The sequence below is a fragment of the Anopheles gambiae genome, chromosome 2, assembly GCF_943734735.2.
Source record: "Anopheles gambiae chromosome 2, idAnoGambNW_F1_1, whole genome shotgun sequence".
NCBI classification, from domain to species: domain Eukaryota; kingdom Metazoa; phylum Arthropoda; class Insecta; order Diptera; family Culicidae; genus Anopheles; species Anopheles gambiae.
This window is the reverse complement of record NC_064601.1, coordinates 13,333,881-13,361,659: the sequence shown is the minus strand read 5'-3', so window position 1 is coordinate 13,361,659 and position 27,779 is coordinate 13,333,881. Positions and strand designations below refer to the sequence as shown.

General features: G+C 46.4%; 2 protein-coding genes across 3 annotated transcripts in view; one reads left to right on the top strand and one right to left on the bottom strand.

The window, feature by feature from the left end:
• LOC1281113 (connectin) overlaps positions 1 to 10,585 on the bottom strand; it is a 95,871-nt gene extending 85,286 nt beyond the window's left edge. Inside the window, exon 1 of the mRNA XM_061644433.1 lies at positions 9,917 to 10,585. The gene's annotated coding sequence lies outside the window, so the exon portion shown is untranslated. The remainder of the gene's footprint in view (positions 1 to 9,916) is intronic.
• A 4,425-nt stretch (positions 10,586 to 15,010) lies between these two features.
• Positions 15,011 to 27,779, top strand: part of LOC1281114 (connectin) — an 80,720-nt gene continuing 67,951 nt past the window's right edge. For both annotated transcript variants that reach the window (XM_061644779.1, XM_061644778.1), the window contains exon 1: positions 15,011 to 16,767. The gene's annotated coding sequence lies outside the window, so the exon portion shown is untranslated. The remainder of the gene's footprint in view (positions 16,768 to 27,779) is intronic.

Here is a 27,779-nt window from a genome sequence, read left to right as displayed (position 1 = left end):
AGCACCGAGCCGTACACTCCGGAAGCGGAAGGAAGACTAGCGTCCTGCTATCGGAATGCACCAGCATGCTTCAAGCAAGCATCATTTCCTAACCGAACACCATCTTTGCACTTTTCTTGCGGAAACGGAACACACCGACATCGGTAATATTTGCTCCTTTGCGAGAAGGGCATGGGTCGCTACCTGTTCCCGATAGCAGAGCATCTGGCACGCCGGTGATAGCTTGTGCAATCGGAAAGAGTTTCACCGTACTGCAGCTGTTTCATTGACTGGAGAGGGTGAAAAATGCATTCGGATTAAAGCACTGGCTACAAATGGCTGATGAAGTCGATAAGCCGGCACCGGCAATTGCTGCGAGGTGAGGTGGGGATTTCTGTTGCCAAATGGTTGATTTGTTTGCTGGCAAAACCGATTCGTCGAATCGATTTGCAGAGCTATTTGTTGCACAATGTGTGCACGATGTGTGCGCTGGGAAACTGGGAAAGGTAAACTTTAAACGGGCTTCCCGCTGTTTACAGAGGTCTGTGTCGAAAACAGTTGGCATGCATGTGTTGAAGTGTTATCTATTAAATTTAAATTTTAATTTTTGAAAATGAATCATGAGTTTGTAATCATCTGAATAGAAACTAGAAACAAATTGATTGAACGAACACAACATATAATGAGTCTAAGGCAATTTTTAAGCAAAACCTCAATAAAAGAGTATATTTGTCATGCAAATAGCATACTTTTAGGAGTAGTGTTGCTACTGTTCTGCAGTGCATTTATTTTAATTAAATTACAATTTATCTAAGAAATGTTCGCAAGCTCTGTCGATTTGTTGCTTTACCATTAAAAACACAATTGGACGCCATGTCATCAAAAAAGATATATGATAAGAAACATTAATTAAACTGGGAAATAATCGCAAGTCTTTTTACTTTCCTTGCAGCGTCTTTGAATGAAAATGAGCAAAGTGTTCTCGGCGTGTTCAAAGCGTCGCCATACTTTTGCCACTGGTGCGGTGGCAAGTGACAGTGCTATTAGAAAGCCCGGTTTTATTTATTAGCCAAACGAAAAGATTCTGCCGGACAATTGGAAAAATAAATATTGCTGCAGCGTACTCAGATTGTACCATTCAGAAGCGGGGAAAACAAAATCCGCTCCGTTCGTCTTGCGAACGGGAAGGATATTATTTTTATCACCGCCAGCGCCCGTACCGTGCCCGCTGGCGCTGGTACCATTGGCTGTTTATTGTCCGGCTAGCACGGGCCAGCCCTCAAATAAAACCAACCCGGCAACGGTCTAACCGCTGGCACCAGTCGAGCAACGGGAAGATGGTCACGGAGCACTGGAACGTTTCATGATTCATTTGACCGGTTCGTTATGTGTGTGTGTTTTTTTTACTCTTCTGATCTTGCTTCCTCTGTGTAGTGTGCTGTCTAGCAAACGTGAGCAACTTTACCACTACCGCGCGGCTGTCTTCGTACCGAGTTTTGCGCTGCAAACGCTTTCCGATGGAGCAGCCTGGTGTTTCACCGTGGTGAACATTTACCTCGAGCTGCATTCGGGTCGCCTCTTTTCGTTCCGCTCGTTGCGGGGCAGGCGAGGGAGGAGGAAAGTGGCGAGCGAAAAAGAAAGAAAGAAAACTTGTTAAAAGTAAGCAAGTGTTCGTGCTAAAAGCTTTTCATTTCATTTCACGTTCCATTTCACTTGAGCTGTCCATGTCAGGGCGCCGAGCAGGGTTCTGCAATGGCGGATAAAGATGGCGCAAAAGTGACCTTCTACTAATGCCACACACAGAAACACGCGCACACACTGTAACGTGTAGCAACGCGGCAGGAAGCATACAATGTCGAGGTGCAACCGTTCTGTTTGAAGTCCTTGGGAAGCTCGAAGTGAAAATGTAACAAATGAAATTTACAGTTGCGTGTTTTTGATTTCGTAATAATATTCTCGCTTAGTGGTTGGACACTAACACAATGAGACGGAAGCGTAATGGAATGATGCTTTAAAGAGTAGTAGCTGTTTTGAAATAAAATTAATTAGACGTGTGTCTTACGGGCTCGCCCCATGCAAGAGGCAAGGCAAGTCGCAGCACGGCGTTTACAAAAGCTGAAATATGCAAACATCGTTGATGCACTCCATCCCACTGCAGCTCTCCCCCACCTGCCGGGAAGTAAGTATCAGCGGACCATCAGCAACCTTCTGGACGGGGAAGCAATCTTTCGAGGTTTACTTTCCTTTCCACTGGGTAGGATGGGTCACCGTTTTTAAGTAGCGCTGCCACCATACATGCCCTGATTTTTGAGCTCGCTGGGTGTGTGAGTGTCTGGCAAGGGCCCTTTGAAATTGTAACAGAAACGCTGTTGCTTGCCTGGCCCGGCGCAAGGGAACGTCCGACAAGGTTCTAGCATCGGGCAATGACGGTACCAGGATCCGGCAGCTCGTACCATTTTCACCACATGCTGAATTACTTGACCCGATTGCGGCGGAACGGTACAGTGCGGTACACACCCACGGCATACACACAGTACCGGGGACACACACTGTTTGCTGGCTGGCTTGTCGGACAGAGCAACATTAATTTAATGTTCACTACATTTCTCGTGCCTTCATCACGTTTTTCGCGCTGTGCACAAAGAACAGGACCTTTCTAGCTCCGTAGCGTACTCTCTTTTGTGTGTATATGTACCCCTATGTGTGTGTGTATGTGTGTGTGTGTGTGTAGTTTGTGTTGTATGCTTTTCTCTCGCGTTCGCTACCTTACCAACGTGCGGCATCAAAGTTAATTTTTATTATTTTACACTATACTGGCGCGCGCACCGCCACTCGCGCTCTTGCTGCTGCAGTGTTAGTGCAGCTTCGTTTCTAGTCGCCTGCGCGTGCAGCAAACCGAAACCCGACCAGCCGGGTGCATATTTGCTGTGAAAAACATCATTTGCTAGTGCGCGGTGATGCTGCAGCAACCACCAGGCGTGTTAGCGGGGCGAAGAAGAAGAAAAGGCGTAACCTTGTTGTTGCAGAAGCGTTGGTTTTTGTTGTGGAAGCGTTTGCTGTTATTTTTGCTCCCATCCCACACTGTGGCACTAGTTGTTACTGCTGTTTCGCTACGATGCGCCCGGTATGTGTGTGTGTTTGTAGTGCTTTTCTTTCCTTGTTGTCAGCCGCTTCCACAGGGTCAGCGGTGCCCCACCCTTCAAAGGTAAGGAAAGTTGAATTATGACCGTGCGTCTGGGTGGACGGACCAACCGATGCGCGTACTGCATAATGCATTTTCCGGCTGGCCATAGATTACGCGAGTGTCATAACGCGGCGTACCTTTTTCTTTAAATCATTAGCATGCCCGCTAGATAACACGGCACTGCTCTCGGGTTTCTCTCGCGCTCTCACCCTTGTGCCACCTATGCATGTTCGTTATAACGCTACGCTGCCCTAGTTTGGGCGGGTTTGGGGCGCCAGGCTGTGGACACGTTGATGCCAACCGGATAGCGAAACAGCTGACATTTAATTAATGCTACCCTGGCTACCACTGGCAACGCGGAATAACGCTGTCTGTTTTTGTTTATCACACCTTCTGTGCAGTGTTGCGGGAGATTAAGAAGGAAGGGAAGAAGAAGAAAAAAATAATAATTGCGAGAAAAATGGAACATCTGTTTAATAATGGGTCGTTGGGAAAATATGACCACCGTGTATGTTACGCCAGGTTCTTCTCATTATCTACACCGCATAGAACCGTGCAGCAGATGTATTTGCCTTAGAGTATGCAATCTGTGTTACAAAAGGTTTGTTTAGTGTAATGCATTCGCTAGCTTTAGCACACATTGGAAACATTCATTTGAGTTGTAATGCATTCGAAGGAAGCAAGAAGTACTGAAAACAGTTTGCTACATTGCTGAACTTTGCTAGTATTATCTATATTTTGAAAATGGTTTGCCATTACCGCAACATTAACTGTAATACGCATTTTCTACATTTAGGCGAACTTACTGCTTACGTTGACACGTGGCAAACGGTCAGCTTTTAAGGAAATCCGGGGCAAAATGATTTGGTGGTGCGAAATGGTACCTCTGCTATTTGCATTTTATTTCTTTCTTTATTTTTACAGAGACTTTGAGCCAATTGGCCTCATTTACCTCTTTCAATCGGTAGATTAATTCTATACTTAATATGTAACATTCTTCTTTCCAAGCCATTTGCATTATTGACAGATTAACTCGTTAAAATGACTTTTTTACGATTGAAAAACATCAAATATAATGTAAGATGCGCACCATGAACATTTCAGAACCTAAGATTGATAAGCAAATGAATAAATTCACATATAAAATAATCGGCCAAAATTTGGTCTCGAAATTAAGATTTCATAAGCTTATAAGAAGAAGTTCATATTAAGAATTTAGCCTCTAATTAGATAAAAGAAATCCCCTTCTATGGATGATTGTCGAAACTACAAAGTGAAAAAGTAACTACAAAAGTAAGTATAAAAAGTAACACGTGTGTTATTAAAATATTCCAGCTATTTACAAAGCTATTTAACAAAACAATCTAATACAAATCTTACACCTTTACGCTTAAATTTATACCTAGATGCAAGAGCTTAAACCAAAGCCTAAAGTCCAACACTGTAATCCATTTTGCCGCTTCGTTATGATCTTTTTGAGATTTTGTGAATGACAATGTTGTCTCATAGAGAGTCTATTTTACCATTGGAATGTAAAGTGGTTTACCCAATGAGATACAGAGCAAAATCCTTAACAGTTTCACTTTCCCCTACAAGATTCATGAACCTTTTTTTCTTACTAATTGTTCTTCACGCGCAAAAAGGCCTTCAAACAAACTTGGAATGCTGAAACTAGTAAATATTTCGAATTTAAAAATAACTGATGGTTTTTATTGGATTTTTTACTTCATAAAACAGCTCTATATACTGTAAGTGCAGAAATACGGCAGCAAAATTGTTGCCCAAACTCCAAAGTCACCACAATCACAAATCCTTCCGTTTACCTGCTGTATTTATGGCTCTCCATCATTCACCAGCGCTTGATGTAGCCTCGCAAACCCACACCGACTTTGAAGGGTCGATTTTCAATTAGTGTTAATTGAGAATTCTCACCCTGGGAGCTACACATTGCACCGTCGCCATGGTGGGAAAGCCCATTATCTATCCCATCATCGATCCCCTCCCTGGCAACGGGCTACTGTTACAACGCCCCGAACGCTCACACGTACCCGGCTGGTGCTATCTCGATCTTGAGATTAAACTATCATAAATTTAAAAATTTCCCCATTTTCCATACTAACCATGCCTTACCAGCTCCGAAAATCAATTAATAATACCACCGTTGTCAAGAAGAAGGCTCGTGTTTGAGAAGTTAATCGAAACGGCAACACTGGAACACACGACCCAAACAGGACAGGCAGAATGGAGAGGAGAAGAGGAGAAAAAAAAAACACGAACACAAGGCTAACTGCATCGAAAGGACCCGAATGCCCGACTGCCGGTTGAAGGAAGGAAAAATTAATCAAATAAATTATCGCATGCAATCTGCTCCCGGGTGGTGTCCCCGCTTGCCGCGTCCCACCGCACGCTTCCACGCAAAGTCGGAAAATCAGAAACGCAGCGCACGGCAGCGCGGTGCGGTGCGAATGTACATGTGTTGGAAAGAATTTCGTTCGTTTTTCCGCCCGAGCTCATCCGTTCAACGGGAACGAGATTGCTCATCCATGCACCAGAGCTGCCCATTGGCAGTAGCAGCAGCAGCCTGATCTTCACCCGGGGCAAGCAGTGTGTTCGCTTCGTCCTGTTCCGTAATGTCGTTTCATTGGAACGCCGGGGCAAGATGGCGTAAAAGTGTAAAAGAAAAACAGGGAAAATTGCACCGTGTCAGAAGGAAAGAAGCGACCGTTGAACGGCACACTCGGGCAGTGGAGTTGATGTTCGAGGCAAGATGAAAGGAAAATTATGTTTAGAAAGTGCACCAGTACCAGCGGGTGTGAGTTGGTCCATCACCATGTCCCACACAGTTTTATGCGCATACACAGTACAGGAAGCATTACGACGACAGTGGAGAAGCGGTAAAGCGGTTATTCGATAAATGTATGCCGTTGAAGAGACCATCGAAGATTTTCATCATCCTTGGGGCAGTTTTCACGTTCCAGATCTTGAACGGGGAGGAGCAGCAACGTGAAGCAAGGCAATCGGGCGGGGCAAGAAATTATGACCCTTCCTCGAGCTGGTATGCTGGCGCTGGTTGAGCACTGGCTCGATGGAAAATCATCCGACAAGCTGCACCAACTACCACCACCACCACCACCACCTGCTTGGATGAGAAATACTTTCTCCAGTGTGCGCAGCATGATTGAAAATTAGTTTCCGGTCAGTGAAGATTTATCGCAAATTGAGCCGCCACCGAAAAGTGTTTCCAGCCAAGTGTTGCGGAAATGGAAATGGTCTTGCGTAGCGGAAGAAGCGGTGGAAGCGGCAACAGGCTTAACACTGCCAGCACACGATTATGCGATAAGAGTCTTTTTCTCCTCCTTTTTTGCACAGTTTAGAGAGCTCATGTTTAATTACCCACTTGGAGACTTTTTGAGCGTTTGGCTAACAATGGGTGCCATTTTGGGTGCAATCAAGGTTGCTAAATTGGTAGAGATAAGTGTTTTAAGATAGTATTTGCTGCTTTGGAGAGGTTTTTTCGAGAACAATTTATGAAGATTAATTACAAAACAAACATACCCTTAAAATATGTTTCCAAAAGGATGAAAAATATGAATCCATTTTTTTTTTTACCTAGTTAGCCTTATATCCGCTTCATTTCCAACTGTTGATAAAGGGAAGACGTCATAAGAAAATAGATGTGACCAATCATAAGAAACTGAAAAAATTAAACCCGATATCATTGCGAATAGTGTTAATCATTAGTTTGGGAAACGTTTTGATGCTGCATCCTCGTGCTGTGTAGATTTGAAATAGAAACCATTGTCCTGCGTTAACTTTTCTAACTTGAAATAAACCAATTGGAAAATATGAGAAGTTCTGTATTATTTGTTTTGTTCTGTAATGCTCTCGTCGTACTTAAGCAACTAATCAGTTCATTGCGATTAATTTAATCCCAAGATTCCCATTGTCATCAGTAGAAATTAACATGTATAAAGTAAAAACCAGTGCATTTATGTGTTAATTTCCGTACTCTGCGTGCTTTCCAAATGCCACATGGTTTAATTCTGCATTTAACCGTTGATGGAGTTGGGCTTTGCACCGAAAGAAGAAAAATAGAAACTTTGTTTTTACTGTTCAAAATCCCTGCCGAGTTAAAACCTGCCAACACATCGTGCACCTTCCCCCCCCCCCCCCCCCCACCCTCCGAGATTTGCCACACCAAACTCTATCCAGCTCCACTTACACAATCGATGGAAGAGTGTGGCGTTTGTTGGCTGATAAAACATGGCAGGAATATTTATGTCTCGCACAGTCAGCGCTGACCAAGCATCATCCCGTTTGGCAGACGATAAGCGATCCACCAGGACTCTGCACTTACCCCACCACCAAGAGAGTGTAAACCAAAGAGTGGACAGCTTCCAAAGTTCATATGGTGTGAGGGAGAGTAAGAGAGGGGGAAAGAGAGAAACGATGGACACAGTCACACACATACATGTACACACGTAACTACAAGCTTCTCGGAACAGCGGCCAACCAACCGACCTACACATGCTGGAAAACTTGTGCAAACGGACCAAACACGAAACATATTCTATCGGTTACAGACACACACACACACATGCACACACACATACTACATACACACATCGAGATACACACACACACACTTACAACCATGCTCACCGAAATGCATGCAAACACCGGTTTGGCTAACATGGTTAAAGTTTTGGAAAAGTTCCGGCCAAGTTGGAGGTTTTACTTCCACCGCAATCCCGTTCCTTCCCTTACGCGCCATTCAGCGCTCGCCCTTCTCCCGTTGCTCCTGCTGTTCATCTCACATTGTGCGTTTTTTTGTGTGTGTTTCGTTTCGCCCGCTACCCGTCTACCCCAAGAGTCAATGGTCCCTGGCCGGAATGGAGGCAGTTTTCAGGTTCAGTAATGATCAAAGGTGGTTTTAGTGGTTGGCTGCGTGTTTCTGTGCGCACAAGGTGTGGGAGAGGGAAAACATTGCACACACACACACACACACACACCTCCACGCGCTTGCCTCCCGTTGCGCCCGTACGCTGTGGTGTCCGTCGTTATTTTCAATGGAAAAACTTTTCTCCAGCCGCCTCCCCTAATGCCAGCCTCGCTCGCCTGTACGTATTACAGTAAATTGGGTATCCTTTGCGTTTGCTTCACTCGTTTTCGTGTGTGTGTGTGTGTGTGTGTGTGTGTGTGAGTGGTTTTTTTTCACCCAGCCCATCAGGGCTGAACATGAACCAACGGACGGAACGGGTTGGAACGAGCGGCTGCGGTTGGCAAGCGATACATCGGTGTGAATGGGTTTCACCCGCCCGCCGTCCCGTTTTTCTTTTTGGCCTGACCTGCGAGGTGAAGGTGATGAAAAAGTTTCACTGTCCAGTGATGTGGTCGTGTGTGTGTGTGCAGAACTGATGAAAGCAGAACGACCACCGGACACAGACCGGTAGCGTTCAGTGATATGACCTTCCTTTGCTGGCTTGATCCCACCGGTCGCTATGAATTTCGGCATCTGGATTTTCTGCCATTTAGAAGCACATTCTTTCTTCTTCCTGGTGCATGGATGGGAAGATTTGAAAATTAAATAACGACAAACGTTCCCCCCCCCCACTTCCTCCCAACACTGGGGACAGATTTCTCCGTAGGAAAGTTTCAATTGAGTTACTATCACCGGTGGAGGTCGAGCAGGACATGCATGCGTGCGGGGCCATTATGTTTGACAACACGGGAGCAAACTTTTCCGTCTAGACACCTCCGGATGATGAATCAAAGGTTATGGCGAAGCTCGTGAAGCGTTAAAACTCACCGGTGCAGAGAGGTGTAAATTTGCCGGTTTGTGGTGCTCGTTGGAAAACCGTTGCAGTTAATTACAAGATGGAGCAATTTATTCCATCATTAGAGCCGTCGGTGCATTCAGGGAGAAAAGTATTTGTGTTGTGAAAAAGTTGTGATCATTTTCAAGATCATCGTGCCATAGAACTAGGGATGTCATAGCAATACCAGGTGTTTACTTGGCACCGGCAACAGTGTGGTTGCTGGTTGCTAACCGACCCGGGGGAAGCAGTTCACCAGTTAAAGATGCTGTCGCGACGGTCGCAGCTGAGACTGTAGCGTATCGTTATATTTTATAGTTTTATATATTTATTAGCCGCGTTCGAGAGGAAGATATTTGGAAGGGGTTTTCGATCCCCAATGGATGGAAAGAGTACGGAGAAGGCGCTAACAACGCTACTACGAACAATACGAGCAGTACTGTGATCTCACTGTCAGGTAGCGCATCAAGCTCACCATGTTCAGGAGGGCATGACATGGCCAGGAGAGCATGAAACAGGACAACTCATCCCGTAAGGTCTACAGGGACAAACGTGGTAGGTCACAAGATGAAGTGACAAAATGACGTCAAGGCGTACGCCATTGAGACCGGGCTAATGGATTGGCAGATACTCGTACAGCAGCTAGAACCGCTTTGCGAATACGTAAGACTGTAAGTTTCCTATTGAGGTTTTTTGTATGAATGAAACAACATTGAATGTGTGTTTGTGTTTCACTTGGTGTAATTGATGTAATAAAGCTTGAACTTAATTTAATTTATTTTAATGTTTTGGCAATAAATAATAATTATAATAAATGGTGCGAATAAGATCCTAATTTTCAAGACATGCGACACGCAACTGCCCCGATGTTCTATGAACTAAGGTGTACATTTACTATATGTTACTCTTGCAGTATCGCTTAGTTAATAGTTCTTACCTGTTTTGTCAAATTATCAAATTAAATTTGCACTGTTTTTTATCTGTTTTTGGAATATAACTCACTACACTTATCTTCACTGTTTAAAAAAACCGAAAACTGCACGCTTCCGGTAATTAATACAATGCTATGTAATTCTTCATCAAAAGCTCGTTGAAACGACGCACAGTAAACACTCCTACCTTCTTCTCACTGCCAAATGTGAAACCACACCAAAAATAAATTCACACCAATTATTCAATGTTCCAAGGATGTCCACGTGTTTGCATGCTGCTGGTGTGTTTTGCATTGGTTCGTTAAAAGCCGCAACTCTACAATGTCTGCCAGTAGCGCCGACTATGCATTTGTTTTATGTTGTTATGCTGCTATTTACCCGGCACAGGCACATGCCATGATCTCCCAGAACGAGGATGAAATTCAAGCGAACGAATTACGATTTACCCACCACCACCACCATCCTCTGATGGTCCACCCGACAGTTCAACACTTCCGGCACGGGTAAAACCACACCGCACGCTAGCACAACAACAACAATCACGCCTCACGTACGCGTTGCGAAGCGGCCAAACGAAACACGGAACGCACAGCACGGCGCAGGCACACGCAAAACTACGCGAGCAGACCACTCGAAACGGTACGGAATTACCATTCGAAGCACAAATTTTCCACTGACAGCACGGTCGGACACGTTCGCCGCCGGGACCGAGTGGGCACTTTTCGCGGCGCTTTTTCCGGCTCGCTTCGGGTGTTCCGGCGCCGCTTGGCTCGCACTCGAAGCGTACCGAACGAAATGTGCTGGCCGGCTTCGGCTGTGTTGTATTGCACACGCTCACACACACACACACATATACGCATACAAATCTGCCGGGCTGTGTGTCCTGTGACGTGCGACAAGGTTGGACCATGTTGCATTGTAGCACTGGAAGCCGTTACGGCTGCGTTACGGTGCGTTATGCGTTGCAAAGGATCTAACTTTCCCCTCCGAGGGAATGTTTCGCAAGGCGCTCAACCGTCGCACATGTTTCGCAATGCAATGCAAGAGCTGTTTTGTGCCGTTCTGCTGCTCTCGAGCGGAATTTCCCTCACTCTCTATTTGTGCATGCAAAAATACAGTTCGTGAAAATGAGCAGAACCCCTAATGTGGTGCGGGGAAATCAAACGATTCAACAAGTTGGAGAACGATTCGCGTCGGAACGACCCTTCTCATCGCTGATCGGGAATGATAGGCGCTAGAGACATTATTAGCCACACACACACACGCATATCTACGGCAGCTGGCAAACAACGGTGATTTCGAAGAGAAAATTGATATATTACCAAACCGCCCAAGATGTGGGAAATGCTGGTACGACAAAAGGCAATGGTACGTCTTTTTGTTTCCGCGCGGTAGGACAAACTGAAATCGAAACGAAGTTTGTTTGTGATTCCCGTCTGCAAACACAGCTCACAGATGATGCATTGGATGCTGGCTACCAATGGAATGCCTAGAAATAGAACGAATGTCTTGTTTGACCACCGATATGTTACCAGTTGTGCCTGAAAGTCAGTAGCCCTGGACTTACAATTGCATGACTTCAACTCAAATCAGCTTCAACGGGTCTGTGCTTTAACTTTAATCGTTTAATGTTCGAAATCGTTTTTCTCTTCCTGTCCCTCCCGGCCACTAATTACAACCTTTTCGCTTAATGACTCCATCGAATGTCGCGCACGGAACCGTACCGTCCGCCCCGACTCAGTCAATGCTGCATTCAGCCAATTTCCTGTACTCCGGACACCGATATTGGATCAATAATTGACCATAAAATGAATTAATTTCATGACACCAAGACAAAAGGTTTGGCTCGCCGAACCGGAACGCAAGGAGCTAATTTCATTTTATTCTCCTCCTTAATAAGGCGCTTCAATGTTTACTTTTCCATTAGGCTCTCGCCAAACGGACGCAAGCGGATCAACAAAGGGCACATTGTGGGTTGAGGCGCATGCTTCGGGTGGCAGCGGCGCTCCATCGACACGAAACCTCAAACCGAACCTTCTCCCCTGGCTATCATCTGCTTTATCGGCGGGACCACCATAATGATGCGTGTTATTGCGACGAGTCATCAAATTAATTTTATTGATCGAATACACCATTTCACCTGGCGCGCGCTTGCTGGGCCGAATGAGGCGGGGGGAGGGCTGGAGTTTGGGAAAAGCGAAAAGGGCAAAGCTAGAAGACGGCAGGACCTTTCGCAGTGCTCCAGAGTCGTCGGTCGCCTAGCAGTTTGGAGCAGTCGCTTTCGGGCGAAGGAAAAAAAAAAGAAAAGATCACAGATACCAGAGTAGGAAGGAAGCAAAAGAATCCTCCGTACAAGGCCGTACCCATCCATCAGTGTCAATCATTGCAAAGGCAAAGGCCGACCAAACGGCAGTGCGATTTTTCGTAAACGTGGAAGATACCGTGTGGTAACACCGTTCGCAGCACACCATCTTATCGTTGTCAATCACGGGCCATACCGATTCGCACCGGCCTTATGATTGGTGTGTCTAGGTTTCGGGTGAAAGCGGAATGAATCAGATTCCTGCAGGGGACTCTCCCGAGACTGCAGAGCTGATTAATCGTAATGGATTTTGCATTGAGGGCAAACCGGGTGACGTGTGGCGTTACTGTTACTGCTTTCTCGGGAAAAGAAATGAACATCTCTCCGTGAATGGGCCGGGAAGCAATCACTTCGGAAGAATTCTGGTGTGGGGCTTTGGTTCTGATTGAGTGGAAAGGTGTTTACCACGTATTTATATGGAGCTATACATGAAGCTATTTTTACCAACGTTATGAATTGAGAGCATTAATTAACCTGATGAACTATTTAGTGGCAAAATACTGGTTTGTGGAACTCATGGAGGTAATCCTCTTATGGAATATTCAACTACGACCTACAAAACGGTAATAGTAATGGTAATGGTAATAGAATAAAAATTATTCTACAACTGTGCACAGAAAGAGTGTCGTGAAAGTAAACACAATAAATTTCATTTATAATATGCAAACGTTGTTTAAAAATGTTTTAGTCAATAAAACAAATCAGAATCGTGGCGTCCATGATAAAAATGTTGTTAATCTAAAATCCAAATTGTCGTAGGCGTCATACATGAAATAGGAATGCTACATTTGAACACAAACAAAACTAAATACAAAATGTCATTAAAGGAATTGAAAGAAATGAGTTTTAAATGTTATAAGATGTCTGACTGAAACAATTGTTTGTTTACTGTACTTGCCGATCACGTTTTTCTTTTCCGAATAGTTAATGTACCGTCATGTGTGCTCAATTCTTATTTAGTACACTTACAGTGTATATAAGGAAAAGAAAACGAGTCGTTAATGTACAATCCTTATCAGATAAAAAAAACAAAAAAATATTTTCAATATTGTAAAATCCGGCAAATTTGACATCTGACATGACCATAGTGTCAAATTATTCGAACGGATTATGACCATAATAATGTCAACTGTGCGATCTTATGAAGTGTCGCAATAAAGAACCATTCTGCTTTGGATCGTTGCTTAGGCAACATCTTCAGCGTTTCACCTTAAGTCTTCAGCCTTCAGTTCTTCCGTCTTCAGTTCTTCCGTCTTCAGTTCTTCCGTCTTCAGTTCTTCCGTCTTCAGTTCTTCCGTCTTCAGTTCTTCCGTCTTCAGTTCTTCCGTCTTCAGTCCTTCAGTCATCGGTCTTCTGCCTTCTGCCAGTTAATTATGGTAAAATTTGTGGTCATTACAATATAATATAAAGGTCGATGCAAGACTCAATCCAACTCCACCATTTTCAAAAGTTTCATAATTCTTGATCGCAAAAATCTTGGTCGTCATAATCTTAATTCCAAATTCTTGGTCGCAAAAATCTTGATCACATCATTCTTGGTCGCAAAATTGTTGATAACAATAATCTTATTTTCAAACTCTTGGTCGCAAATTCCTTGATCGCAAAATATTTTCGTGAAAGTGTGACACAGACGCTAACATCCATGGACACAAACTCGCAAACTTTTCTGTATTCAGAAGTTGGACGGCTTTGACTTATTGCTCAGGTATTGTTTTAAAAGTAATGAATACTGTTAGCGGAATACTTGTCTTGATAGAAAATTCAGCGATCTCCCGTTTTTGCTAATATGCCGCGTATTCATCAACCAGCTTACCTCTGTGTTATTATTTTCACCAAAATATGACGTACTTCTTTTGTCATACTGCCAGCAAGAGTTTGACATGCCTGGAGTACCGCGCCCTCTGTTGGCGTGTAGCGCAAGCCATGTTTTGAAAACGGGAAGGAAATCACCGTTTCGTTCGTGATGAGTATTTTGGAAGCGTGATGTCGCATCGTCCTGCAACGCAGCTTCTTTTTGTGTGTGTTTCGGTTAAGAGATTTTTATATTCTCTTCAATGTTAAATGATAAATATATGTCGAAAGATAGCTGATGATGTAACAAATCAATAAATAAAGGATTCAAAAGATAATACAATCAGTTCATCAGACATTGCAGTGTTACCTTGCGCACGCATTTCTTTAAAAAAACATCATATTTTTATTTTGGAAATAATTTCCATTATTTAAATGCTGTAGCATCACCAATGTACGTTGAGAGGCTAATTTTTAATTTTATTTTAATTTAACATTATTCATGTCGCATCCCAGCACTTGTTGATTCACCGGCACCTGTCAATGCAAACCATCCTTAACTTCTGCAGCAAATGCGACGTACTACACCTTCCCCATCGAATGCAACACCACACAGCGCAGTGAGTTCCCGCGTCCTTAAGCGCAGGAGAGAAACACTTCCACCACCGAGGAGCATCATCTATCTTAAGAGAGCAGAAGAGCTCTCGAAAAGCGTGCGTTTCGTACGAATAGAACGCCTATTAGCGCGAGATGAGGACGCCTCTCAAGAGATAAACTGCCACGTTCCCCAGTTTGCTCCTCACGCAAAGAGAACGCAGCCTCTCCCGGGGTCAGCTTGGCAGATGCTCTAGAAGCACACTGCCGCAGCTTCCTCGGCTGGAGGTGCGTATCGAGCTCGTACAGCAACGAGCTTCTCGAACGAGCGCGCTCTGGCACGAAAAAAACACACAACATACTCTCGGCATCATCCTTCCGGAGCGCTCTCGTGCACCGAAGTGCCGAAGCAGAGCGTGCAGAGCACGAGGCAATCGCGCGCAGCCACGGCAGCACCGCAGCAAACGGCACGGCCAGCAGGACGCACAGGACACGGCCCGCAGAAAGCAGCCCGATACGCTCCCACGGTTCGCATCGTACGGTTCAGTACGGTACAGGCCGAAAGCGAACGAGGACGGTTTTGGACGTCGTGACCCCCGCCAATCCCTTGTGGTACAACGCTGGTGAGGTGAAAGCTTGTGGTGTGCTACGCGTACAGTCAGTGCTGCTAATACTGCCCCGGACTGTCTCGGTGGTGCGTAAGCGTTTTCCCCCTGTTCCCGGGGACGTGGGTGCGTACGCAATGGCTGCAAATCGTTGGTGCGTTGTGCGGTGTTTCTATCGATTGATGTGCATTTTTGATTACAGTGTGAGTGAAAGCTGTGCGCTGTGGGTGTAAGACGCACGGTGCGTAGTAGGGACGGTGCAAAGAAGGGTGCCAAAGCAGAAGGAAGTGAAGCAGCGAAGAAGGAAAAATACTTACACGAACGGGCTTGAATTATCTTAGTGCGACCACGTGGCTTTGCATCAGCACGTCGCCATTACAATTTCCAATCGGCCGCTCGGTTGTGCCCGTACATTGTTGCCGTCTGTGTGTACCACCACCACTGGGGGTGATATAGGCCCTGTTCCTCTCTGCCCGACGATTGAGCTGGTTCGGGCTGGTTTGTGTCGGGGAAAGCGGAAATGATTGCACTGATGGTGCCACTGATGGCGCAGACGATGGTACCGACGAGGCCGCTGCTGACGATGCAGTTTTGTGCATAATTTAAGTGAGTCCTCCAGAAACCCCACCCGCCATCCCCACTGGGTGTGTCGACGTCTGTGAGTGTGTTTGTCTCTGTGTGTGGCTGTGTACGTGTGTAAGGTGTACCGTGCCCTTGTGCAGTGCTTACGGGCAGTCCTTGTGATTGTTAACATCGTTGCTTGCGTCTTCAAATTACACTCTCGTCGAGTGCCGAGGTTTTGTGTGCCGAGGACCAGTAGTGGCAGCATGGCGGACAGGGGCACGGCCACGCAATCGTGATCGGTCGGTGAGCAGCAGAATTTATGGCCGATTCGTGCCTCGGCTCGCTGCTGATGGATTAGCTTCATTGTGTGAGTGTGTGTCGTCCCGGTCCCGGTTCGCAGTCTCGTCCTTTTTATTCACTCTTTCTGCACGGACGCAGCACGAGTTTGTTGCGAAAGCTGGCTGCACCACGCAAACCCACCCGCCATCCCGTCCCCGTCAACAGCGTGAGTGGGTGATGATGAGCTACTTTAAAGTGTGCTAAAGATAAAATTAAAGCAACAACAGCACCAGAGCAACAATAAAACACAGAGGAGAAGGAGAAAATAAAAACACAAGGGGCGTAGTTCGAGTGGGGTTTGACAGCACATCCAGCGGAACAGCGGGTCAAGTGTTGGGTGTTGAGTTTCGATACACCAAACTTTCAAACCCAGTGCCAACGATAGCGTCGCGCGTGTTTCCATCACACACAAACACACTGTCCGTCCAGATGTAATTTCACACTCCTCGACCCACGATCACTTGTTACCCTCCCCCCCCACCCTCGCCTGCCTGCCTTCTACACCGTTGAGTGTAAACGAGCTTCTTCAGAAAAAAACACAACAACAACAACTGCAGCAACAAACCAACACAAACACACCAAAGCACTCATAAAGCAGTGGGTAAGTAACGAACGGAGGTGATACATATAAAACTACTGATTACTTCACTTTTCTTTCTTTTTTGGTGCCTTTTCGTTGGTTTATGTGTACTGCACTGTAATTTACCGAAGCTCCATTTCGTAATTTAACTCACTCGCGAGATGGGACGGAACGGAGCGGTCCGGAGATGACACAATTTGCGGGGATTGGGTTTTGAGTGAATAGCTCACTGGTCTCGTCACGTACTTGTTATGATTGTCTGCTTCATGCTTCCCCTTAAAGGCTGGATTACAGCTCCAGTGGAATTGAACGAGAAATTTGTGTGTTGTTGGCTGCAGTTTATTAAATATTGATCAGAATATGGCTTACAAGGGTTACCAGGTCAACTTCCAACAAGAACTGATCACATGTTTATGACAATACTTATTTACTTATCTAACGCTACAACCACTTTGCTGTATTGGCCTGCCTCAAGAGTGTCCGAAATCGCTCATTCGGTCTCGTGCCTTCGTCTGCCAATCCGTTATCCCGGCATTAATGGTGGACGGCGCAACGCCATCTCGCAACCTCAGTTTGGGCCTTCCACGCCTCCTCTGTCCTTGTGGACGGCCTAAAAAGACTCATAAACGCGTGGACACTTGTTTATTGACCTGGTAAACCCTGTATTGTACACCAAAAGAAAGGAAATTCAATTCCCATAACTAGACTAGATTTAGACTATACAAAATATTGAAATAATGGATTAAATATATTTGCTTGTGAGTACCTACTTTGTGCATGGTGACAAAAATAATGGTCGTGCGGGGAATCACAAGAAAATTGCTTATTGCAACATGCTTTACAGTCTACATAGTTGGGAAATTGAATATCTTATCTTTTGGTGTACAGTACGCCTTATTCTGATCAATAGTCAACGAAATATAGCACAAAAAATAAACAAACTCACCTTTACTTTCACGCAAATTCAAAATCGACCTTAAGATGGTCGCCTAAGGGTCATGGAGCGGAGCATTGAATTGCATGCTGCACACTGGCCTTTCTTGGGCAGTTTAGTTTAGTGCAAAGTGAAACTTAAGGACAACATCTTCTAAACATTTCCACGAAAACCCGCCATTAAACATTAGCCCTATCGAGCAAACAAGTTTTAATGAAGTGTGGAGAAGAACGTTCAAAAATATGTTTTCTTCCTTTTAAAGGATAGGAGGGCAAAGGTTTTAGCTAAACAATCGAACCATTTATGAAGGCGTTTGTACATTGCTGGGCTTTTAGTGCACTTCTTTGTGAGGTTTCACAGGCAAAACTTTCTTCGATGAGGATGAAAAAAGGCTTCAAACAGCATTAAACTTGGGACACACTAATCACTTTACCCGGCTCGAATGCAATCGGTCAGGATTGGCCCCATTCCCCCGTGTAGCCGGTGATTGAGTTGTCCGAAACCCCTTCTGTCTGGTGGCTTGAGCCAGTCCGGAGTAGAAAATACTTTTCACCGGTGCTGAAATTTCTACCGAAAGCATCCATCCAAAACGGCTTGGCCCCCTGCTATAACCCATCTCAATGCCATTAACGCTCAGTAATCGATGGATGCCAATCAAATGGGGAGTGTGCCGCTCGGATGGTGAAAGTTAATCGAATCTTTATCTTCATCATGTGGAGCGGAAAATAAATCTAGCCTTCTGTTCTGTGTGGGTGAGACAGCTGGAGGGACAACAAAGGGACCGAGGAAACCCTTTTTCTTCGCTCGGCCTGATTTATCACGAAAAGGTGTGTTTTCAATATGGCCTTGTGAAGGAATGGGAAGAGTAGGTTTCTTTCTGTTTGCATCATAAGTAGAGAGTAAACTTGATTGAAATGTGTTGCGATTGGGGTGGTGAAATTCTTTGTTCAATCAAACACGTTACCATTTGTTTAGCACACGCCACTACGTTAAAGCTTTAAATGGCAAACCCTGCGCGGCAGTTACGTTCGAACAAATTACATCCAGCAAACGGATCATCTTTAAAGGCCCGCATCCCGGCCGCCCGCCAATAAACCTGCCACCAAACGGTGGCCCCTGTATCCGGCGGCCTGCGAGTAAATGGTAGCGCAAGCGTGGGGAGTTTATTTTCCCACCCAGCGCAATTTATCCACTCGCTTTACCCAGTTTGCCCACAGCGCCCAGAGTGGGCGCATCTAGGGCACGCTTTAAAAACAAGAGCTGTTTACCCAACGAGCTCCGCGTCGGGCCCACCTGGTGCACCCTTCGGTGAGCCACTCGAGCCGCCCCAATCCCCCAGCGGTCCCAGAAGGGCTCCTTGGGCGAGAGCCTCAGCACTGCTAAGCACTGCTCGGGGAGTATTCGTTGCTTCCGCATTCGTTGCTTGCCGCCCCGTTTGCACCATTCATTCCCGCGTCACCAAACGGCACGGCATGATCTTGAGGCGCCGTCACTGCCCGAACAAACACACACATAGCGGTGTTGAAATTCTCTTCACGTTCCAGCGTTTTCTCTCTCTCTCTCTCTCTCTCTCTCTCTCTCTTCTACTGTTTATTGCTTGCAATAGCTTCTACCCCTTCCCAGCCACTGGACTGGCCTCATCTTTTATCTTTATTATCGGCATCCTGCGGAAAGACTTTCGGGCAAGGTTTCACCTCCTGCGCGTTTCGCTGCCGGAATTTTGTCCCCACCGCTGGCGCTTCATCGCGATGAGGGTACGCTTTGGGGGGTTGGGGAGCGGGACTTTCATGCGGTGACCATTTCACATTCCAAAATAGTGAGGAACGGTGCCACAAGGAAGATCCTGGGCATGCCGTGAATCCGTTGCACCATTGGCCTACTCTTGACTGTTTTTTCCCCCTCTGCCACACTGATTATGAGCGAATCTCAGCGCAACGGAAGCCGAAATGAAGCAAAAAACCTCTGGCACACTTCCGAACGATGATGACAAACGGCATCAAATCAAGGACACGAAAACGATAGTCTCTTCACGCCCCCCCCCCCCCCCCCCCCCATGCTGACCCCCGATTATCGACGGTGCGAGCAAAGCGATTCGTTTGCGGGAAGACGGTTTAAAGATTCCACCGGACGACTGGACGGCCCTTACGATGGCTTATGATTTTGTGATTTATTTGTCGCCCGGGTCAGGTGATGGAGCAAATTTTTGCAAACCTTGTTTTTGTGATCCATTCATCCCGCCCCTAGTGCCAGGGAGGCAGATAAGCTGAGACCGTGCCAGCGGGGCTGCGCACGAGAACGGCAATCACGCCCGAAAGCGGCAAAGGATGTCCTTCGATGCAGACGAGACACCAAGCACCGTCGTTTCGGTCCCCTTTTTTCCACATTCACCGCAAGCATCTCGGGGCACGAGTGCAAAAAGGTCCCCTTAATCGCCTTTCTCCGACCGGGTCCTTCCCGGCTTAAGCCTTCCGCCCCTCCGACCCGTTCCACTTCCCCCGCTGGATAGATTTAATCCGGAGCGGTTGGTTTTTGTATAACAACAGCGCCAAGCCACAGCAGCCGAGTTTGTTGTTGTTTGTTGGCCGAAGGGACGGGGAAAGGACAAAAAAGGGGTTTTTCTCCCATTAAACTTTTTTATGTCCGCCTGCAAAACTCGCCCCTACCCGGATCGGGCGACCGACGTTAACCGGACGACACTTTCCGGCTCTTTACGCTGATGGGGCCTGAAATAAAAATCAAATTACTACCCGTGCGCGTTTTCGGACAAACCTGGGCGGCGAGGTAACCCCTCCCTCCTTTTTGCTGCCCCTGTTTGCCCAGGATAGCTCTTAAGCCATGGGGATCCCTGTTCCCTGTTGTTACGCTTCATCCCGCCCGGAAGCTCCCGTAGAAGCTCGGTCAGTATGCGGTGGTGAAACCTTTGCAACGGAGAGAGAGAGAGAGAGAGAGAGAGCACGCTTAGCGCCGAGGTCGTCCTAACGCTGGTCGTAGAAATAGAAAATTATGATCGTCCTTGGCGTATGGCACTTTTCGTGGCGCTTTGTCTCCCGTTCTCTGCCGGCTTCAGCGCTTTACAGCGACCGGATGAACCGACCGAAGGGGCTACCGTTTGTTTTGTGTCCATTTTGTGTCTGCGTCGGCGTGTGTATGTGTGTGCGTCTCAGTGTGCGTTCGTGCGGTTGAGATTCCTCTCGAACTTCCATGCCGAGACCCCCCCCACAGCCGATTATAGTAAAGCGGTCGATGTTGTTTTTCGATTTACGTAAAGTGCCACCCGGCCCGGGCCGTGTCGTGCTGTCGGGAATATTTATATTTTAATACTTTAACTTTAACACGTCGTTACTGGCGGGCGGCACTCGCGCGTGGGGGATGGAACGGTGGGTTTTTGGTTCGGCGCTAAACCGGGCGGCACTTTAGCGGCAGTTCATTTTCGAGCTCGGTGAGGCTGCATAATAATTATTATGATGGGAGCGATGAAATTGAAAACAAACAACTTTGGTGGCTGTATTGGTGGTTTATTGACTGCAGTAAAGATTTAATGTACACCTGGGTACACGCTAACCTGCCGTTGGTGCGTCGATCTTTTTAAAGCACTTCTCGCACCGCTATGTCCTGAAAGCGCCGAAAAGTATGCAATTGGTGTACATTTCGTGGAATGGCTACTACGACGTTTTTTTTTACGCCTAAAGCTATGCAATTTATTATGCCGTTCGGGTTCGGATTTCAATTTGGAAGCTCAAACATGATTCATGAGTTTACCTTTACCTTCACCAAGTCATCTATTTACTGAGTGCAACTTTATGAGATGGTATTTTACAGGAGGAGTGGAGCAAGGTCCAAACCCTGCAGGGGTTTTGCGTGTAAAACATTCAACATCATTAAACAAATTTAAATATTGTTCATCTTTTCCCCTTTTATGTGTGTATATATAAATACTGTTTCGCTGGTTCCCCCCACACTGCACAAGTAATCATTTTTCTCACTGGCTAACCTTCCCAGAAGGCTCACTACACCGGTTGCACTGAGTACGGGTGTGCTACCTGTACGGTGCCGCAAACCCCGCAAACCGGCAACAGATCGCCGGCCAGCTTTTAACATTCCACGGGCGAACCGTGCTGCTGTTCATAATGCATCCCACGTTCCTTCCCTTTCCCCTCCGCCCTCCCCTCCCTGCTGTGAACGGCCATCCGTGAATAATTAATGAACGATTTAATGTATCGAACACGGCAGCGATAATAAATTGAACATCATAAATCTCAACCTTTCACCGCTTGGCCAACCAAACATCGACCGATAAACGCGGCCAGTCCAATGTCGACATGCCCCGACGAAGCGTTCACGTGCCTCGTGCGTGGTTTTCAGTGTACGGTGCAACTCTCGGCGATCAGCTCGTTTGGGGATGCGACTTATTGCAAAAAAAAAAATCAACTTGCTTTGCTATCTCTCTCTCTCTCTCTAACTCTGTGGCACTCACTTCAACGTGTACAAGATTGCAGTAAGGTTAAAGAAAGCAAACAAATATAGTATCCTTCCTTACTTTCGATCCCCCCAGTCACACACACACCGGCAGATCAGGTGATCCATTATCTTTTTCTTGCACAGTCTGCAGCAAGGGAAAGCGCAGCAGCTGACTTTTCCCGACCTGAGCAACCAAATCCACCACCGGAAGGGACGCACCGGAATAGGGTGTGCCCTTTCATCTTACGGTGAGCGAAAATTAATACCTTTTCACACTTTCCACCGTTCGATTTATGATGACGCAGCTCGGAAGGTGATAAGGCAACGGTGAGCGAATGAGAGAAGCAAAAAAAAAAATAAGTAGCTCGCTATGGCCTGAAGGGATAGCTAATTTTATTCCTTTTTTTTGCTGGTTTTTGTCGGGTTACCTTTTTTTTAGGTGCTTTCGAGAAAACCACTTTGGCTTTGTAGTAAAATCTGTTTTCCTATCGGCGCGCAGTGGCTTCGCGGAGGGTCGTATTATTTTGGGACGTTGCGAGCATATTCGTTAAAAGGATCATCTCATTCGATCCCCTCTTTCTCTCTCTCTCTCTCTCTCTCTCTCGCTCTCTCTCTCTCTCTCTCTCTCTCTCTCTCTCTCTATTTCTTTCTCAAAATTCGTACTCTTTAGCCTTTTAAGAATGGGGACGCAGGGAACACGAGCCGCAAGAAAAAGGGACCGCCGAGCCGAGGTTCGACCTTCTGCTTTCTTCTGGGGTCATGTTTTCTGGGCGAAATTAATCTCGCACACCGGTACCGCGCACGGTGTGTAATCATATTTCATTAACTTTTGCCTCTAATTTTGCCAAATTCCATGTCCCGCCTCGGAGACGCACGGACCGGGTCGGAGCCATCGCCATCGTTAGCGGTGTAACCGGGCCATGACAAATGATTCCCTACTTTGCCTGTGGTCTGCGCTTTGGTGTCGTACCCCTTTTTTTCCCCGGTTTTCTTCACCCCACTGCGGGGCGCTTTTGGAAACCACGGCGTGAACAAACCGCAAATTTATCGCACTCGGCCCCTTAATGGCAGTTGGTGCACTAATTTTAACCACCGGCAAATGCAACCCTGGTCACACATTAAAAAAGCCACCGATCGGTGGTGCATCCCCCGGTGCCACCATGTGCCTGCATGTGGTTGGAACGCATCGATCAAAAATTGTGGAAAATGGGGTTGCAAGCTTAGGGCTGTGCCGAAAGCGCACTGGGCCACAGTCAGGCATCGGTGAACGGAGCAGTTATTTAATTTGGCAATCATCTATTTTACACACACTCCCACCGGTTGGTGCGGGACGCGGTAAATAGGTGACCGGAAATGAAACTTAATTATCATGCTAATGCATGCAGCCTATACACAGACGCCGTTGTGTGCCAGTTTGTTTAGCGCACTTTTTAACGGGGCAGGATGTGGTAGGATTTTCAATCCCTAACAGGCAGGCTGATTAATAGACTGCATTAAGTGAATGGCCCTGGGTGGGGCCCATTTCATGTGGTTTGAAATGGGTTTTTAGGGTTGCTTTGTTTACCGAGCTTAGCGCTGGTATGATATTTCACCGATTTGCGGGTAATTTACCAAGAGTTTGGGAATGTGTGGTATTTACGTGTGAAATCATTGTTCAGCAGAAAATAGACTTAAAAGGAGAAAAACAGCTCAACTCTTTTACGGCTTTTTAGTTCAATTTGATACTGTAAACATTCATTTATTGACAGAACAACACCACAGTTCAATTCATGGATATATTATCACAATAACCAAATGAGATACACGTTAGTATGCAATTCATCGACGTAAAAATAATTTAAAAAATGTAAGTCAATCAGACCAACATTACTACGTTCATCCATATGAGCGTTGTCGCTGGTTTTAATACATCACAAATTATGTATACGGTTTCACTCGGAATCCTGGCATCATTAAAACATGCAACAGTTTTGTTACTTTTAATGAATTACATGGAATGCTAATGCTTCTTGTTACTCATTCGGGGATAAACATATGATATTCCACTACCACCGATCTAATACGCATGCATGCCGCATTCAAACTAGTGGATTGTAATGAATAAATGTTCCAGGAACAATGCTAGTAATTTATTAAAAGTTGCGAACAATTGTATGCCTCTACGAGACTACGTGTATGCATATAATCAGGTTAAATTAAAGTGGCACTTCCATGACGATTGCCAGCAAAACATCAAGTAGGACAACTAGTATATTTTACAGCTGCAACGTTGGGTGGGATGCTAAATGGCATGAAGTTTAACAATGCTCAAAACGCAACCTTAAGAAGAGGATGCAGCATTTCATCAACACTATCAACCTTACACCGGCTTCTTTCTTACAGTACGAGCAGCAGCTTTATTCAGCAGCTCTCATCAGTGATGCCAAAGTGTTGTGCTGAAACATTCTTCAAGCTGACTTTTTCCAGGCCCTCGAAGCAAAGCACGTGAAACCACTTACCCGGACGGAGCAAGTCTGTGACGCATATGAAAAGCATAAAAGCATGTGCAAAACATACAACATATGAGCAGAGCACACAGCCCAGCTTTCTCACACATTCGCGCGAAAGTCAGCAGGAAAGGGGAGGGGCGGGTGCAGCTTTTTGCCATCGCGAAACACTTTCCCCCTTTGTCAAACGGGGAGGGCGCATGGCCGGGCGAAAATGAAGCTAATTTGTAGCAGCAATGCGGCGTACTTTTCGCACAAAAACCCAACCACCTCCCCAAGTACCCCAGTACTGCGAGGCCCTGCCCAGACAATGTGCTCTTCCGGCTCCTCAATTTATCAGCATTTTGTTAAATGTTGTTGAAACTATTCTTTTCCACTGCTTTACACTTGCCGTGCGCGACCTGCAGCAAACGGCAGCAGCAGCAGCCTCGTTAAATGAACTAAGTAATTTGGCGAACCCGCGCCGCTGCAACCATCTCGGCCGCCACCGGTTGGCACGGCTCCAACCCATTCGCTTTGCAAGACGCTCGCCACTCGGCGAAGGCCGCAAAACATTGCAAATATCTTAATTTGTCTCGAAACGACAGCAGCTGCAGACACCAGGGCGCAAAGTTTTGATGCCGGTGCCCCGGCGAAAATTCGTTCCGCACAGCAAACCAACAGCAAGCCCGGGTTACGCAACCGCCCAGGGAGTGGGGAAAAGGGGTGCTTTCGCTTGAGACGCCGAATCGCGCGACTGTCTAACATTCTTAAGCCCCCCTCCCTATACCGGTGCACGGTAGGCTTTTGTGTTACGGGTGCCACGGCTTCACAGCTTTCCACTCGGCCCAGAGCCGATCCGACGGTTCATTTACGCGTGGGAGCGCCCTGGTCGTCGTCGTCGAGGTGTGTGTGTGTGTGTGCGGGCGTGTGCGAAAAGTGTCAAACCTCGTGTAGCGCCGGTGGCTGCAACCTAACCTCCTGTGAAGGCTGCGGGTCGTCGTTAACAACATGCCCAAGTTTCGGTTGCCACCGCAGCAGCGCCTTCGACGAAAAGTTCTAGTTTCAAAAGTTGACGCTCGGAAGCTCTTTAACGGCGAAGATCTGCCTTTAAAATAGGCAAACACACACACAAACACACACCTACACAACAAGGAAGAGAATGTTGGGTGCTTGTGTGAAAGCATTGCTGAAAAGCCCACACAGCAGCAGCGGAAAGCCATTCGTTAAAGAGGCTGGCATTGTTATTGTTGGTGAATTTTATTATTCAAATTATGACATTAAAACCACCCCAAACAAAGCATATCGTACCCGCCGTCTGTGTGTGCCGTATGTGTGTGCGTCCGTGTGAGTGTTGGCGTGGGTAGCGTGGGAGCAGTGAAAAACGGCCTAAGCCTATACGCGAATGCAGAAATGGAAATTACCAAGGAGAGTTTCCTCCCATCGGCTAAGCGTCACACATTAACATTGCCGCCCATGGCGCGGGGGGCCTGGGGACGAGCATAATCGTTCGTTACATAATGTCGTTAGCGCCAACGTTTATTGCGTTATGACACGCTCGATGCTGCGCTCCGATCCGGGACACACAGGCACACTAAGGGCCGGGCTCATGGCTGGTTTTGCTCTGCCAGTCTCACTCTCCGTTTCGCGGTTTCTCACTCGCAGTGTGGTTGGCGGCAGGGTGGACGGCAACCGGCTGACCTTTCTGTCCATTGTGCGGAGTGGTTTTTGTTTGCAGCATCTTAACGAGCTGTGCAGGAAGAGATTGAAGCGATCTGAAGCGAGCTGGCAAATGGAGTGAAGCACTCGACCGGATAGACTCGAGTAGTATCCGCTAGGCCCTGGAGGAGATCGACAATTGAGCATTAATTTTATATCAAATTATGACTCACCACTATGAAACCATTAGGATTGTCCGGGCAAGGTGCGGCTTAGTATAGCGATGCATAAGCTATTATTCAATTTGTGCTCTCATTGCAAATTCTACATCGTATTGTGTAAATGAATTGGCTGGAAAAAGGCGCCTAAATGTATGCAATTTTACAGATAAACTCCTCAAGCAATGCATTCTGCATTACAATATCTTCGTTTTAGTTAAAGCAGTAATGTTAAAGTTGAAAGAAACTAAAACCAAAGCAACAGATATTTATTTAATTAGAAAATAGCTCACGTTCAATTTAAAGTGAACTGTCACCACTATCCGGTGCGATGCACTTACAGACTCACAGCACCGTGCTGGATCCCGCGTTCAGCGTAGCGGTTTATGAACTTCCGTTGACCTACTTACCGTCCCGCCCCCTGAACGTCAATTTCCGCACTAAGCCCACTGTGAAAGGTAAGGCAAATACATCAACCATCGCATCGATCCCAGCACTTCCGAGCGAACGGAACTGTTTAGGATTGAAATGCGCCAAAATGTAGGCAATTTGTTGTACGCGTGAGTTAAGCCATAAAACCAATAGCAGCGCCATCTCGAGGCAATGACACAACTACTCCCCTTTTCACAATAGCGCCATCTACGTAATTAGTTATGCAAATTATGGGTTCAAAGGGTGGTGTCTCGACTAATAATTAGGAAACATTTGTATGTCCACGGAAAGAGGGGAAATTAAGCCAGCGTACAAACCCAAAAATGTAAACATCGCTACCGGAACACAGCACGTACCACAATAAGTACCCCAAGAAATATATGCAGAATTTAGTTAACAGCACAGATTTTGGAGCTTGAATTTAATTCTACATCTTCATATCACCTTGCTAGCAAATCTTGCATAGAGTCCTTGGCGGGTAGCTCTTGCTTGACACTTGTTAGCGCTCTCCGGTGAATATGGTAACTGTGCTGATTTTTGCTCCCATAGAAAACTCGAGTCGCGAGTTTTAACTATCTAGTGTAGGGCGCAATCCTACACAGGAACCAAGGGCTACACGGCTAACGGGCAACGGTGCTACACCGTCGTAAACAATCGAATGCAGCCTGCCGTTACTGTCATGAAAGCTCTCTCCACCTACAAATGGACCCGAAGCCTGGCCGTTGTTTATCTTTGCGAATTGCAACCAAATTGGTGCTTCAATCCGTCGGGCCCCATCAGCACGACCACCAGTTGCCCAAGAAGCGGTTGTATTTTCTTACGCATGGCAAAGCTCTTGCGCCCCAACGAATCTGAGTTGCTGGGAAA